Here is a 16,327-nt window from a genome sequence, read left to right as displayed (position 1 = left end):
AATGGCGTGAGGAGGTAAGGCAATAAATAGGCCATAGTAGCAAGAAATTACAATTTAGCAAATTAACACGGGAGTGATAGATGTGCAGATGATGATGTGCAAGTAGAAATACTGGTGTGCAAAAGAGCAGAAAAGTCAATAAAAACAATGTGGGGATGAGGTAGGTAGATTAGATGGGCTATTTACAGATGGGCTATGTAACGCTCCAGCGATCGGTTAGCTGCTCGGATAGCTGATGTTTAAAGTTAGTGAGGGAAATATAAGTCTCCAGCTTCAGTGATTTTTGCAATTTGTTTCAGTCACACATGTCCCCTCTCTTCACCTCTCGCCGGCCTTCTTTCCTCTCCACTCACCTCCTTCATCACCAAACTTTCCTTCTTATCACCCCTCACCCTTAACATCCTCAATATTTTCTTTTTTCACCCCTCACCTTGTTATCACCTTCTTCTTCTCCCTCATCTCCATCATCGGATCCAGAGACGTAAGTTTTTTTAAGATCATTTGTTTATAAACAAAATGTAGTATTTAAAACCTCAATGTCAGAGTGTTTTTCCTTAGGATCAATCCTTATTCGATTTGTCATACATTTTGAATGAGCTTTCTCCCCTCTAGAACAGACCTAAGTGCCATTTGGGCAGCAGATAGCCTAGTGCGACAGAAACAACAACACAGAGTTACACATGGAATAAACAAGCGTTGGGCCAGTAACCGAAAGGTTGCTGGATTGAATAACCGAGTTGACAAGGTACAAATCTGTCGTTCTACCCCTAAGCAAGGCAGTTAACCCACTGTTCCCGGGGCCGAAGACATGGATGTTGATTAAGGGGTTGGGTTAAATGCTGAAGACACATTTAAGTTGAAGGCATTCAGTTGTACAACTGACTAGGTACCCCCTTTCCCCATTTTACGTACGCTCTGGAGCTGAGTGGACCAGGACAACTGCCCCATTGCCAACATGATAAATGTCCACAGGGGCAACGTCCTAAACAGTAGCCTGCATGATAAATGTCCACAGGGGCAACGCAACCTAAACAGTAGCCTGCATGATAAATGTCCACAGGGGCAACGTCCTAAACAGTAGCCTGCATGATAAATGTCCACAGGGGCAACGTCCTAAACAGTAGCCTGCATGATAAATGTCCACAGGGGCAACGTCCTAAACAGTAGCCTGCATGATAAATGTCCACAGGGGCAATGTAGCCTGCATGATAAAAACAGTAGCCTGCATGATAAATGTCCACAGGGGCAACGTCCTAAACAGTAGCCTGCATGATAAATGTCCACAGGGGCAACGTCCTAAACAGTAGCCTCCATGATAAATGTCCACAGGGGCAACGTCCTAAACAGTAGCCTGCATGATAAATGTCCACAGGGGCAACGTCCTAAACAGTAGCCTGCATGATAAATGTCCACAGGAGCAACGTCCTAAACAGTAGCCTGCATGATAAATGTCCACAGGAGCAACGTCCTAAACAGTAGCCTGCATGCATTTCAAAACAAAAACTTTAATGCATGGGGCTAAGATGGACGCTGAGTCCAAGGTGGAGGGGGCAGTTGACCAATGGGGTCCCTCCAGGGAGTATTACATCTCCTCGTGAGGGACATTTCCTCGTATGCCACTTGATGTCCATGGTAAGCCTTCTCGTTTCTTTTTACCCGTATTAAGGTCTGATTTTCATTGTCAAATACAGAATTTTAGCCAAAACATTTTGTGAAGAGGTTTTTTCAAGTGCTTTGTCCAGGGCAATATATAATAGGGATAGTAAAGCTGGCACACATTTGAAATAATATTTTTAGCATCACATGAGGGCCTGTATGGAACCATTGGGAAAATGATCAGTGTGTGTGTGGTCCTTGGAGGGGTTGGGCCACACTTCTTCTCTGAGCGACTCTTCGCAGCAGTGTGTGGGACGCCTGCTCCTCCACTCAGTCTGGAGGAGGTGAGCCACACTACTCTGAAAGCATATTGGAAAATGTGAGTTTTATATCCTCCCTAACATCAACAGGAAATAATAGATCATCATTTTTTACATGTATGGTTTCTTTTGATGTTTTTAAAATTCTCGATTGCCTGTCATACATTTTTTTTAAATTCTAGATCAAAAAAGCAGAGGACCTATCCGAGGTGAAGAACAAATTGGAGGAATCGGTAGACTGGCTGAGCCTACTGGGGCTGAAAAGGATTGTTGTCAAGACAATGGAGGACAGGGATGGTGTGATTGAATTGGTGGCTCAACAATTTGTCCGAGGGAGCATGCAGGTGGCCTTGGAGCAGTAAGTCAACTCTGTCATAAATCTGTGAAGTACTTGTCATAACCTCCTCTAACATAAGTATTTTGAATCGGTCCATCCTCCTAAATCAATACACATCACTATAATGTCCTTAACACTTATTTGTTTAATATTCATACGGTCTCTATATCATAACAGGTTCATATATGGTTTCAACTCTCTTGGGTTGCTGTAGGCATTGGGGAACGACCCGGACAGCTTCCGAGTACTCTTTGTTGACCCCATAAAGCCTCACTGCCAAGGACCTGATGGACCTGTTTAAAGTAACCTATTCCATACCTGGCGGCAACCGGCGGTGGTTGGAGAACGACACCATCTGCCACTGGTTCAACTGGCTGGCTGAGGTGCAAGGTAAGATAGTAGTTAAATTGTTCAAGTTTATCGGTAACTGCATATTATTCCATTTTGTGATTTAAATGTGTATTTTAAATGTTTTACTGTATACTCCTCAGATGGAGAATGTCCTCCTCTAACAGTGATGATGGTGTTGGAGTTTACTACTGGGGCAACGGGGGTGCCACCCCTGGGGTTTGAGGTCACCCCGACAATCGAATTCCTCCACACAGCGCGAGGGCGTCTCGCTGGGCAGCAGAAGAAAAAGTACCCAGAGGCAAACGTGTGTGCTGTCACACTAAGGCTCCCTCTTCATAGCACCTACAATGCCTTTAGAGAATTCATGACCTCCGGTATTGTGAATTCCCCGCATTTCGATGTTGCATAAAAACATTTTTATGATACCGAATGTATAGAATTGTATCCAGTAGCACTACACTAACAATTGAGTGTTTCAAAATGTAACTGCACATCAACATTTTAAGCATTTATCTACTGATAGGTTTGGATTTCTGAGCTTTAACTGGGATTAATCATTAGTTATAGGATTAATCATTAGTTATATGATTAATCATTAGTTATAGGATTAATCAATAGTTATAGGATTAATCATTAGTTATAGGATTAGGCTTCCTGCTTTTCTCAGGTTTTTGCCTGGCATATGAGTTCTGTTATACTCACAGACATCATTCAAACAGTTTTAGAAACTTCAGAGTGTTTTCTACCCAGATCTACTAATAATATGCATATATTAGCAACTGGGCCTGAGTAGCAGACAGTTTACTCTGGGCACCTTATTCATCCAAGCTACTCAATACTGCCCCCAGCCATAACAGGTTATAGGAATAATCATTAGTTATAGGAATAGGCTTCCTGCCTAGCAATAACATGCTATGTTTAGCAATAAGCAGGAGACTCCACCCAAAGTGGGGTATGTATACTACCACAGGTGAAACCATGTCTTGGTCAGCTGTTCGATCCTTTGGGATGAATAAACTTGGTTTAAGCTTTCATAGTGTCTGTCGAGTTCTTACTAGAACCTAACGCTACTTACCGTCTATGCATACCACCCTGCATACCACTGCTGGCTTGCTTCAGAAGCTAAGCAAGGTTGATCCTGGTCAGTCCCTGGATGGGAGACCAGATGCTGCTGGAAGTGGTGTTGGAGGGCCAGTAGGAACCACTCTCATCTGGTCTAAAAAATATCCCAATGCCCCAGGGTAGTGATTGGAGACACTGCCCTGTGTAGGGTGTCGTCTTTCGGATGGGACGTTAAACGGGTGTCCTGACTATCTGAGGTCATTAAAGATCCCATGGCACTTATTGTAAGAGTAGGGGTGTTAACCCCGGTGGCCTGGCTAAATTCCCAATCTGGCCCTCAAACCATCACGGTCGCCTAATAATCCCCAGTTTACAATTGGCTCATTCATCCCCCTCCTCTCCCCTGTAACTATTCCCCAGGTTGTTGCTGGAAATGAGAATGTGTTCAGTAAAATAACGGATAAATAGAAAATTGTTAATACAGTGCACTTGGAAAGTATTCAGACCCCTTGACTTTTTCCACATTTTATTACATTACAGCCTTATTATAAAACTCTTTTTCAATCCTCTCATTAATCTACACACAGTAGCCCATTTTTGCAAATGTATAAAAAAATATATATAACATTTACATAAGTATTCAGACCATTTACTCAGTACTTTGAAGCACCTTTGGCAGTGATTACAGCATCGAGTCTCCTTGGGAATGACGATACATTTTTTATTTATTTAATACATTTTAGAATAAGGCTGTAATGTAACAAAATGTGGAAAATGTAAAGGGGTCAGAATACTTTCCGAATGCACTGTATATCTGTATTGGCTGTTAATGTTCACTTAATGATAAGTAATACCAAATGAATTATACAGTCCATATTGTTGTTTGTCTTGGCGTTTAATGGTTTAGTTTTTTAGAAACACTTCACTAATAACTGATATTGACTGATGTTGACTGAAGTACTGCTGCCATATTGCAGCCAACTCATCCAAAGCTGATTAATTTGATGTCCTACATTTTAAGAACAAATTAAACTTCAGCCATTATCATTTAATTAGAACTACATGCAATCTTCCCATTCATTGCATTACGTGACAGCTCCACTTCTGGGAACTGCACCTTTGTAGTGACTTATCAAATTTCAAATGCATTGATCTAAGAACTAGATCCATCAGTCCAAGGCTCTCCAACCCTGTTCCTGGAGAGCTACCCTACTGTAGGTTTTCAAACCAACCCCATTTGTAACTAACCTGACTAACATTTTGTAACTAACCTGACTAAAATCAGGTGCACTAGATTAGGGTTGGAGTGAAACCTACATGACAGTAGCTCTCCAGGAACAGGGTTGGAGTGAACCTACAAGACAGTAGCTCTCCAGGAGCATGGTTGGAGTGAACCTACAAGACAGTAGCTCTCCAGGAACAGGGTTGGAGTGAACCTACAAGGTAGTTCCAGGAGCATGGTTGGAGGAACCTACAAGGTAGGTTCCAGGAACAGGGGTGGTGGAAGTTACAAGAGTAGAACTCCAGGGCATGGTTGGAGGAACTCAAGACAGTAGCTCTCCAGGAACAGGGTTGGAGGAACTACAAGATGGTGGTGGTGGTAGTTGGAGGAGCTGAGGTGGTTGGAGGAGCTCAGGTGGTTGGAGGACCTGAGGTGGTGGTGGTAGTTGGAGGAACTGAGGTGGTTGGAGGAGCTGAGGTGGTGGTGGTAGTTGGAGGAGCTGAGGTGGTTGGAGGAGCTGAGGTGGTGGTGGTAGTTGGAGGAGCTCAGGTGGTTGGAGGAGCTCAGGTGGTTGGAGGACCTGAGGTGATGGTGGTGGTGGTTGGAGGAGCTGAGGTGATGGGGGGTTGGAGGAGCTCAGGTGGTTGGAGGACCTGAGGTGATGGTGGTGGTGGTTGGAGGAGCTGAGGTGATGCGGGTAGGAGGAGCTGAGGTGGTGGTGGTAGGAGGAGCTGAGGTGATGTGGGTAGGAGGAGCTATGCTGATGATTGTATTGGATTTATTTTGATCTGTTAAAGACGTTGAATACATGTTGTTCAGTATATTTACTAAATTTAGTATGTTTAATTTTTTGGGTCTGTGAAGTAAGTTCATTTAAAGTTATGTGATTTGGTATACAGTACCAGTCAAAAGTTTGGACACACCTACTCATTCAAGGGGTTTTCTTTATTTGTACTATTTTCTACATTGTAGAATAGGTGAAGAAATAACACATATGGAATCATGTAGTAACCAGAAAAGTGTTAAACAAATCAAATCAAAATATATTTTATATTTGAGATTCTTCAAAGTAGCCACCCTTTACTCTGATGACAGCTTTGCACATTCTTGGCATTCTCTCAACCAGCTTCACAAGGCTTTTCCAACAATCTTGAAAGAGTTCCCACATATACTGAGCAATTGTTGGCTGCTTTTTCTTCACTCTGTGTTCCAACTCATCCCAAACCATCTCACTTGGGTTCAGGTCAGGTGATTGTGGAGGCCAGGTCATCTGATGCAGCACTCGCATCACTCTCTTTTTGGTCAAATAGCCCTTTCTCAGCCTGGAGGTGTGTTGGGTTATTTTCCTGTTGAAAAACAAATGATAGTCCCACTAAGCGCAAACCAAATGGGATGGCGTATCGCTGCAGAATGCTGTGGTAGCCATGCTGGTTAAGTGTGCCTTTAATTCTAAATAAATCACTGACTGTGTCACCAGCAAAGCACCCCCACACCATCACACCTCCTCCTCCATGCTTCACGGTGGGAACCACACATGCGGAGATCCTCCATTCACCTACTCTGCGTCTAACAAAGACACAGCGGTTGGAACCAAAAATATCAGAATTTGGACTCATCAGAGCAAAGGATAGATTTCCACCGGTCTAATGTTCATTGCTCGTGTTTCTTGACCCAAGCAAGTCTCTTATTATTATTAGTGAAGTCACGCAGTCTCCTCTGAACAGTTGATGTTGAGATGTGTCTGTTACTTGAACTCTGAAGCATTTATTTTATTTGATTTTATTAGGATCTCTTTTAGTCCCCATTTGGACTAATCTTCCAAGAGTCCTTAAAACCTGTTACAGATTCAGGTACCCATTTGGGAACCAATGTAAACTGGGACGTGGCGCATGGAACGCAAAAATATTCTTAGAAATATTTAACCTCCACACATTAACAAGTCCAATAGCTCAAATGAAAGATAAACACCTTGTTCATCTAGCCAGCAAGTCAGACTACACTTAAAGAAACTTTCAAAGTTCTTGAAATTTTCCAGATTGACTGACCTTCCTGTCTTAAAGTAATGATGGACTGTCGTTTCTCTTTGCTTATTTGAGCTGTTCTTGACATAATATGGACTTGTTCTTTTACCACATAGGGCTATCTTCTGTATACCACCCTTACCTTGTCACAACACAACTGATTGGCTCAAATGGATTAAGGAAAGAAATTACACAAATGAACTTTTAACAAGGCACACCTGTTAATTGAAATGCATTCCAGGTGATATCTCATGAAGCTGGTTGAGAGAATGCCAAGAATGTGCAAAGCTGTCATCAAGGCAAAGGGTGGCTACTTTGAAGAATCTCAAATATAACATATATTTTCATTTGTTTAACACTTTTTTGGTTACTACACGATTCCATATGTGTTATTTCATAGTTTTATTTCATAGCTTCACTATTATTATACAATGTAGAAATTGTAGTAGTAAAGAAAAACCCTTGAATGAGTAGGTGTGTCCAAACATTTGACTGGTACTGTATGTATACACAACATTTGAAGTTTTAAAAAAAAAGTTTGAACATTTGAAGTTGTTGAAACACAGTCACCAAAAACCTGATCTAATTTGAATATTCATACATATTCTAGCACACAGAATGTTGGCAAGTTTCCTAGAATTGTTTGCCAGAAGTTCACAAGTTGCCGCAAATTTACCACAACAGTTTGGCCCAAAACTAATTTGCATATGAAAATACGAGCTTGACTCAAAGGTTTACGACAACTGTTTGCCAGAAGCCTGTTTTTTCGTTAAGAGATGGTCTGAAGATCAGCCTGTGTTGTGTTTTCACTGGAGACCAGACTTCTGTTGTGTTTTCACTGGACACCAAAGCTGGTGTGGGGGAGGCCTTGCAGAGACCGAAAGGTTGTGAGTTCAAATCCCAAGTGAGGTTGACCCCAAGTAATAAGAATTTTTCTGGCAAAACCACACTCATCGTATTTCCCAGGATGCTCTATGCAGTTAGATTTTTATAATTGTTTCTTTCAATATCTGTGTTTTTGATTAACGCGCAGTCTGAGCAAGGTATAGCTAATCTCATACTATTCAACACATTTTCCATGAAGCTGAGAGAAAATCTTGCTGTTTTAAAGCAAATTTCCCGCAATTATTTTTATATGGCCTGAACTGAACTAGGCGCCAGAAGCTCAGTAAACAGAGAGTGCAAAAAGTTGGGGAAAGCTGAACTATTTGCAAATGTCCTGTGATATCCCAGCACAAGAGGTTTACTATATTTTCCAGTCCATGCTGAATTGGTGGTTGATACATTCCTTACCTAGCATGCTGTGGGCTTGCTGCTGGAAAGAAACCCCTACACAATGTAGCCTAAGACAAAACCGTCACTCTGCACTTGTTTGTATTCGTGATCTCTATATGTGGGTGTTTTTTTCCAGCAGCAAGCCTACAGCATGTAGCAACCACAGGCAAAATAATAGTGCTTTCAGGGGAAATCCGCTGTCAGGGTGCTATGACTGTATTGTTTTAGGCTACAAAATACTCAACAGGTTTTAACCTTTGACGTGTTTAAAAAAAATAATAGTTCATTTTTATACAGCCATAATTAACACAGCAGCACTATAACTTGGTTAATGGTATATTTTAAGTTGCATAAAAGTTATCTTTCTTAAATTACTTTTACATATAATCTTGCCTTGAATGATATCCTCATCCAATTCTCTTTCACTTTGCCTAAAGTGTCAACTAAAATAGAACACATCTGATTGAAAGATAACCTGCTGTAAAATGTATACTGAAACTGGCATGAATGAACTTCAAATGAAAGTGAACAAAATCATTTCTACATACATTTAACAGGCTGTACGTAATGTAAAGGTTGCGCGTAAATGTTATCTTCTGGTATAAGACCTAAAACTGATCTAATCGTGCATGGTGGCCTTGTCTGTGTCTTGAAACCTGGACACAAAAACAGCTCTTCAGAGATACAGAGAATGCTGTGGACAGTCAGGAGGAAGACAACAGAGTATCACTTACTGAACAGATGAGAGAAGTGTAGAGAACCAACATACCACTGATCTAGGAGTTAGAGGCCAGGAAGAATCATGTGATCTCCTCTGGTGTGTATGCATCAAAAGGTTTTAGAACCCTAAACTGTGGGTGGATGAGCCCTCAATCCCAAATTGACCCTTAGGTGTTAGGGGGTAAGTACTATGTACTCTGAGATCCAAAATGATTGGATAGGTGTGTTTAAAAGTGGACAGACACTCATATTGTATGTTATCCCTATCAATACTGTATTTGTACTCTGCAGGTACAGTGAGTTCCTTGTGTATAACTCTGTCCATAAAGGAAGGAGAGCTGATCACTGCTAAAGGCCAGCAGGACGAGTTGAGACAGCAGCTGAGGACAGGTTGGCCCAGCTACAGGTCATGTCCAGGAAGGTAGTGAAGGATAGGTTGTTCCAGCTACAGGCCATGTCCAGGAAGGTAGTGAAGGATAGGTTGTTCCAGCTACAGGTCATGTCCAGGAAGGTAGTATTTATATTTGTCTTTATTAAGGACGAGGTGGAGCTGTGTTTATTCCTCTTATACCACAGTTACCAAAGAAAACAATATTAAAACACACATTTACTGGTATAAAACATTTTGTTTTTCTTTTCATTTTTATAAGAGAATTCATACTTTCTCATCTTTAGGTTGCTAGAGACTCAGTCGTTCGTTCGATTAGTTCGATATTTATGGACGTGACACAGTTGTTCATTCTATATGTTACATTACCATGCTCGCTGGCATTGGTGGAGAAAGTACTCAATTGTCATACTTGAGTAAAAGCAAAAGATACCTTAATAGAAAATGACTCATGTGAAAGTCACCCAGTAAAAAAAGTAAAAGTCTAAAAGTTTTTGTTGTCCCTTGCTTGCTAGCTAAACAACTAGCTATGGCTAACACAGTCACGACCTCTGAAGCCAGTATAACAGCAAAGAGCTGCATTTGTATTTGGATACATCCAGAACAATGAGCTGATGATGCACGATTTTGCCTGGCATAGTGCATTCTCATCAGGACACTCGACACTGTTCATTACGAGAAGACTGCATTGCATATCAAACAGTAGGCTAGAAGCTAGCTAAATGGTTTGTTGCTAGCAAACCTACCAATATGACAACCGGATTTAAAAATACCAATTGCTGAAAACAGCTGGTCAAATTAGAAACGTGTGGGAGGTTATTTTGTTATTCTAGCTGCAGAGGTGGTGACTGTGTTAGCCGTAACTAGTTGGCGAGCTAACAAGCAAGGTATAAGAACGTTGTCACTGAGCATGGCAACAGAAAATATTTCATGAACAGCTGTGTCGCTTCCATAAATATCGAACTAATCGATCAAACGACAGCGCCTCTAGCAACCTAAAGATGAGAAAGTATGAATTATCTTATAAAAATATCAACAACACATTTTTTCTCCCGGAAAATGTGTGTTTTAATATTGTTTTCTTTGGCAACTGTGGTATAAGAAGAATACATGCCTCTGTTTTGTACATTATCTTGGAAAATTGAACTCTGCATAGGCATTTATCCCTTACTACATGTCTTCCAGCAAGAGAGGCTGAGATTGAAGATCATGCAGGCTGTGTTCTCTTCTCCTGGAGCCAAACACCCCCAGACTGAAGTCAGTGATCAGTCTCTTCTCCCCACTATGCAGGTACCTTTAGGGACTTTAGGTCTGGGTACAGTTTGTGACAAATCACTGTGTAACAAGCTGTGTATATGTCCAGGTAAAAAAAAAAGTACCCTGTAGATACCAGATTCCTAAAAGGTTAAAACTCTTGAATCAACTGAATACCAGATAGGCTACCCATTGTTGAAACACCTATTTACCAAATACCCACGTTTTATAACGCCCTGACTAATGGTTGCCTTTCCTAGAATGTAGACATAAATTGTGAACATGACAATTTATACGTTAATTTGTTTTATTGATGACCATTGAAAGTTTTACCAAAAAACGCAGTAGAAAGGGGAGCAAATCCCTCCTCTTACTCTCAGTGATGTACAGGGAGCTAAAGCTGAGACTGGAGGAGTGAAAGCAGCAGCTCCAACACCACAGAAGAAGATCTAATCAGAGAAAGTAGCAGCTCCAACACCACAGAAGATCTAATGAGAGAAAGCAGCAGCTCCATCACCACAGAAGAAGATTTAATGAGAGAAAGCAGCAGCTCCAACACCACAGAAGAAGATCTAATGAGAGAACGCAGCAGCTCAAACACCACAGAAGAAGATCTATTGTCACACACAGAGGAGGGGCTAGTGACACAACTGAAACTGGGACAATGTTTTTATATTATTCTTTATCTATTCAGGGAAAACCCATTGAGACCAGAGTCTCATTTCCAAGGTTACCCTGATCACAACAATACAACAACCACTACAATGTAAAAGAAAGCAGCAATCAATACAAAAAAAGATGCCCTGCATATGCTCATGGACACTTCTGATTGTCCTCATACAAAGGTTGAGTCACTGATGGGGTCATCCTGTCTGGGTTGGCACCCCCCCTTGAGTTGTGCCGTGGCGGAGATCTTTGTGGGCTATACTCAGCCTTGTCTCAGGATGGTAAGTTTGTGGTTGAAGATATCCCTCTAGTGGTGTGGGGGCTGTGCTTTGACAAAGTGGGTGGGGTTATATCATTCCTGTTTGGCCCTGTCCGGGGGTGTCCTCGGATGGGGCCACAGTGTCTCCTGACCCCTCCTGTCTCAGCCTCCAGTATTTATGCTGCAGTAGTTTATGTGTCGGGGGGCTAGGGTCAGTTTGTTATATCTGGAGTACTTCTCCTGTCCTATTCGGTGTCCTATGTGAATTTAAGTGTGCTCTCTCTAATTCTCTCTTTCTTTCTCTGTCTCGGAGGACCTGAGCCCTAGGACCATGCCTCAGGACTACCTGACATGATGACTCCTTGTTGTCCCCAGTCCACCTGGCCGTGCTGCTGCTCCAGTTTCAACTGTTCTGCCTTATTATTATTGGACCATGCTGGTATTTTATGAACATTTGAACATCTTGGCCATGTTCTGTTATAATCTCCACCCGGCACAGCCAGAAGAGGACTGGCCACCCCACATAGCCTGGTTCCTCTCTAGGTTTCTTCCTAGGTTTTGGCCTTTCTAGGGAGTTGTTCCTAGCCACCGTGCTTCTACACCTGCATTGCTTGCTGTTTGGGGTTTTAGTCTGGGTTTCTGTACAGCACTTTGAGATATCAGCTGATGTACGAAGGGCTATATAAATACATTTGATTTGATTTGATTTGAAAGGGAGATGGATCTCTCTCTGACCATTGACTGGATTTCTTGAAATTGGCAGTGTCAGATCAATCTGTCAAAAGAAAGTGATTGTAGTATGTTCACCTGGTTAACTCGGATCACTCCACTGGGTAGAGATGTCAAATTAACATTCCGTTTTGAATGATATTTCATTGAGTTGCCAACCAACATAATTTCATTGTGAATTGGGTTAATTAAAGCTGCAATGTGTGACTTTTTGGACGATCCCGACCAAATTCACATAGTACTATGAGTTATACATCTGTCATTCTAATTGAAAGCAAGTCTAAGAAGCAGTAGATGTGTTCTATTTGCACTATTTCTATGCTTCCCATTCTAAAATTTTGTTTTTGCATCTTTAACTTTCTGTTTTGTACACCAGTTTCAAACAGCTGAAAATACAATATTTTTGATGAATGAAAATATATTTCAAAGCAGTTTAGATGGTACAATGATTCTCTACATTATACATGGCTTTTTGTGTCACATAAACTGAAATTAGGCGAACTATTATAATTTAAGCAACCAGGAAATTGCAAAGTGATTTCTGCATATTGCACGTTTAAAAGTTGTATAAAGAGATGGTCTACGATCATGACCTGCAAATCCTATTTGTTTTCCATGTATACTGAACAAAAATATAAACGCAACATGTAAAGTGTTGGTCCCATATTTCATGAGCTGAAATAAAAGATCCCAGAAATGTTCCATATGCAAAAAAGCTTATTTATCTCAAATGTTGTCCACAAATTTGTTTACCTCCCTGTTAGTGAGCATTTCTCCTTTGCCAAGATAATCCATCCACCTGACAGGTGTGGCATATGAAGAAGCTGATAAACAGCATGATCATTACATGGGTGCATCTTGTGCTGGGGACAATAAAAGTCTACTCTAAAATGTGCAGTTTAGACAACACAATGACAGATGTTTTGAGGGAGTATACAATTGGCATGCTGACTACAGGAATGTCCGCCAGAACGGTTGCCAGATCATTTAATTTTAATTTCTCTACCATAAGCCGCCTCCAACACCGTTTTAAAGAATTTGTACGTGCAACCCATCAATCAGCCAAGATGGCATAGCAGTTCAGACGTCTTTTGTCCTCGTCTTGTCGTGTCCCGTATATATATATATATTTACAACTTTTTTTCACATACATTTTTAAAAAATTTCCATCAACTCATCTTCAAAACACTCTCCTGCAACCCGCCTCACCAATTTATATTTATAAAAAAGTATTATTTACCTCAAATCTGTAATCCTCCAAGAAGCTAGCCAGAAACTCCAAGAAGCTAGCCAGAAACTAGCCAGAAGCTAGCCAGGAGCTAGCCAGAAGCTAGCCCAGAAGCTAATCCAGAAGCTAATCGGTAGCTAGTTCAGAAGCTAGTTAGCTTCTTTACTGGCAAATCGTTAGTATTCAGCTAACCACGGTTTGTGGACATCAGCTATCCTTTAGCTCGAAAATCTATCGCCAGTTTTGTACGGTGCAGCGCAGCTCGGAACGGAACATACCGGACCAATTTTTCTCTCCATGTCCCTGGATTTCAACCGCTCTCTGGACATTCATACCTGGATCTCACAGCTAGCTAGCTGCTTTCCGTGTGACTATTCCGGAGCAAACATCAATTATTCCGGAGCTAGCCAGCTCCGTCAATCACTCCTGAGTTCCATCAATCACTCCTGGGCTGCAGTCACCTATCCGGACCCGTTTTGCTGCCTACGCGGAGCCCCACCGGGCCTTCACAACTGACTGCCGACGTTATCTACCCAAAGGAGTTACCCGGCTGGCTCCTCCGTCGCGACGTTACCTGAACGCCCATCTGCGGCCTGCTAACCGTTAGCTGTCTTATCGGCTGCTATCTGAATAGACAATCGGACAATTTATTTATTTATTTTATTATTATTATGTTTTCTTCTTGGGCCTCTATAACTATATCTATTGTTTTTATTTTTGTTGTTGTTGTGTGATTTGGATTAATCCCCTCTACCACACGGAACCCCACTAATCTACTGACGGAACGCAAGAGGTGGCTAATAACAGACCTCCATCCTATGCTAGCTTGCTACCGAGGGCCTGGCTAGCTGTCTAAATCGCCGTGACCCCCAACCAACCTCTCCACTCACTGGACCCTTTTGATCACTCGACTAAGCATGCCTCTCCTTAATGTCAATATGCCTTGTCCATTGCTGTTCTGGTTAGTGTTTATTGGCTTATTTCACTGTAGAGCCTCTAGTCCTGCTCACTATACCTTATCCAACCTATTAGTTCCACCACCCACACATGCAATGACATCTCCTGGTTTCAATTATGTTTCTAGAGACAATATCTCTCTCTTCATCACTCAATACCTAGGTTTACCTCCACTGTATTCACATCCTACCATACCTTTGTCTGTACATTATACCCTGATGCTATTTTATCGCCCCCAGAAACCTCCTTTTACTCTCTGTTCCAGACGTTCTATTATTCTACTCCTCCTATGTTCCTCTGGCGATGTAGAGGTGAATCCAGGCCCTGCAGTGCCTAGCTCCACTCCTATTCCCCCTCTCTTTTGACGACTTCTGTAACCGTAATAGCCTTGGTTTCATGCATGTTAACATTAGAAGCCTCCTCCCTAAGTTTGTTCTATTCACTGCTTTAGCACACTCTGCCAACCCGGATGTTCTAGCTGTGTCTGAATCCTGGCTTAGGAAGACCACCAAAAATTCTGACATTTTAATTCCAAACTACAAAATTTTCAGACAAGATAGAACTGCCAAAGGGGGCGGTGTTGCAATCTACTGCAAAGATAGCCTGCAGAGTTCTGTCCTACTATCCAGGTCTGTACCCAAACAATTTGAACTTCTACTTTTAAAAATCCACCTCTCTAAAAACAAGTCTCTCACCGTTGCCGCCTGCTATAGACCACCCTCTGCCCCCAGCTGTGCTCTGGACACCATATGTGAACTGATTGCCCCCCCATCTATCTTCAGAGCTTGTGCTGCTAGGCGACCTAAACTGGAACATGCTTAACACCCCAGCCATCTTACAATCTAACCTTTATGCCCTCAATCTCACACAAATTATCAATGAACCTACCAGGTACCTCCCCAAAGGCTTAAACTCGGGCACCCTCATAGATATCATCCTAACCAACTTGCCCTCTAAATACACCTCTGATGTCTTCAACCAAGATCTCAGCGATCACTGCCTCATTGCCTGCATCCGTAATGGGTCAGCGGTCAAACGACCTCCACTCATCACTGTAAAACGCTCCCTGAAACACTTCAGCGTGCAGGCCTTTCTAATCAACCTGGCCAGGGTATCCTGGAAGGATATTGATCTCATCCCATCAGTAGAGGATGCCTGGATATTTTTTTTAAATGCCTTCCTAACCATCTTAAATAAACATGCCCCATTCAAGAAATTTAGAACCAGGAACAGATGTAGCCCTTGGTTCTCCAGACCTGACTGCCCTTAACCAACACAAAAACATCCTATGGCGTTCTGCATTAGCATCGAACAGCCCCCGTGATAGGCAGCTGTTCAGGGAAGCTAGAAACCATTATACACAGGCAGTTAGAAAAGCCAAGGCTAGCTTCTTCAAGCAGAAATTTGTTTCAGTGCCCACTGCACTGAAGATAGGAAACACTGTCACCACTGATAAATCCACCATAATTGAGAATTTCAATAAGCATTTTTCTACGGCTGGCCATGCTTTCCACCTGGCTACTCCTACCCCGGTCAACAGCACTGCACCCCCAACAGCAACTCGCCCAAGCCTTCCCCATTTCTCCTTCTCCAAAATCCGTTCAGCTGATGTTCTGAAAGAGCTGCAAAATCTGGACCCCTACAAATCAGCCGGGCTAGACAATCTGGACCCTTTCTTTCTAAAATGATCTGCTGAAATTGTTGCCACCCCTATTACTAGCCTGTTCAACCTCTCTTTCGTGTCGTCTGAGATTCCCAAAGATTGGAAAGCAGCTGCGGTCATCCCCCTCTTCAAAGGGGGGGACACTCTTGACCCAAACTGCTACAGACCTATATCTATCCTACCATGCCTTTCTAAGGTCTTCGAAAGCCAAGTCAACAAACAGATTACCGACCATTTTGAATCTCACCATACCTTCTCTGCTATGCAATCTGGTTTCAG

General features: G+C 42.1%; 1 long non-coding RNA gene across 2 annotated transcripts; it reads left to right on the top strand.

Annotated features, from left to right (window-relative positions):
- Positions 1-1,218: 1,218 nt before the first annotated feature.
- LOC112235194 lies at positions 1,219-3,776 on the top strand. 2 transcript variants are annotated; one of them, XR_006079135.1, is made up of 4 exons: positions 1,219-1,975; positions 2,099-2,274; positions 2,468-2,643; positions 2,745-3,774. It is a non-coding gene; the product is annotated as an uncharacterized LOC112235194 (long non-coding RNA). The 2 variants fall into 2 exon arrangements; XR_002951012.2 differs by having other exon boundaries at positions 1,219-2,274; positions 2,745-3,776.
- The last annotated feature ends 12,551 nt before the right edge of the window (positions 3,777-16,327 follow it).

This window comes from Oncorhynchus tshawytscha, linkage group LG16 (genome assembly GCF_018296145.1).
Source record: "Oncorhynchus tshawytscha isolate Ot180627B linkage group LG16, Otsh_v2.0, whole genome shotgun sequence".
Classification (NCBI taxonomy): domain Eukaryota; kingdom Metazoa; phylum Chordata; class Actinopteri; order Salmoniformes; family Salmonidae; genus Oncorhynchus; species Oncorhynchus tshawytscha.
Note: the sequence above shows the minus strand (reverse complement) of the source record. Positions and strands in the feature narration are given on the sequence as shown.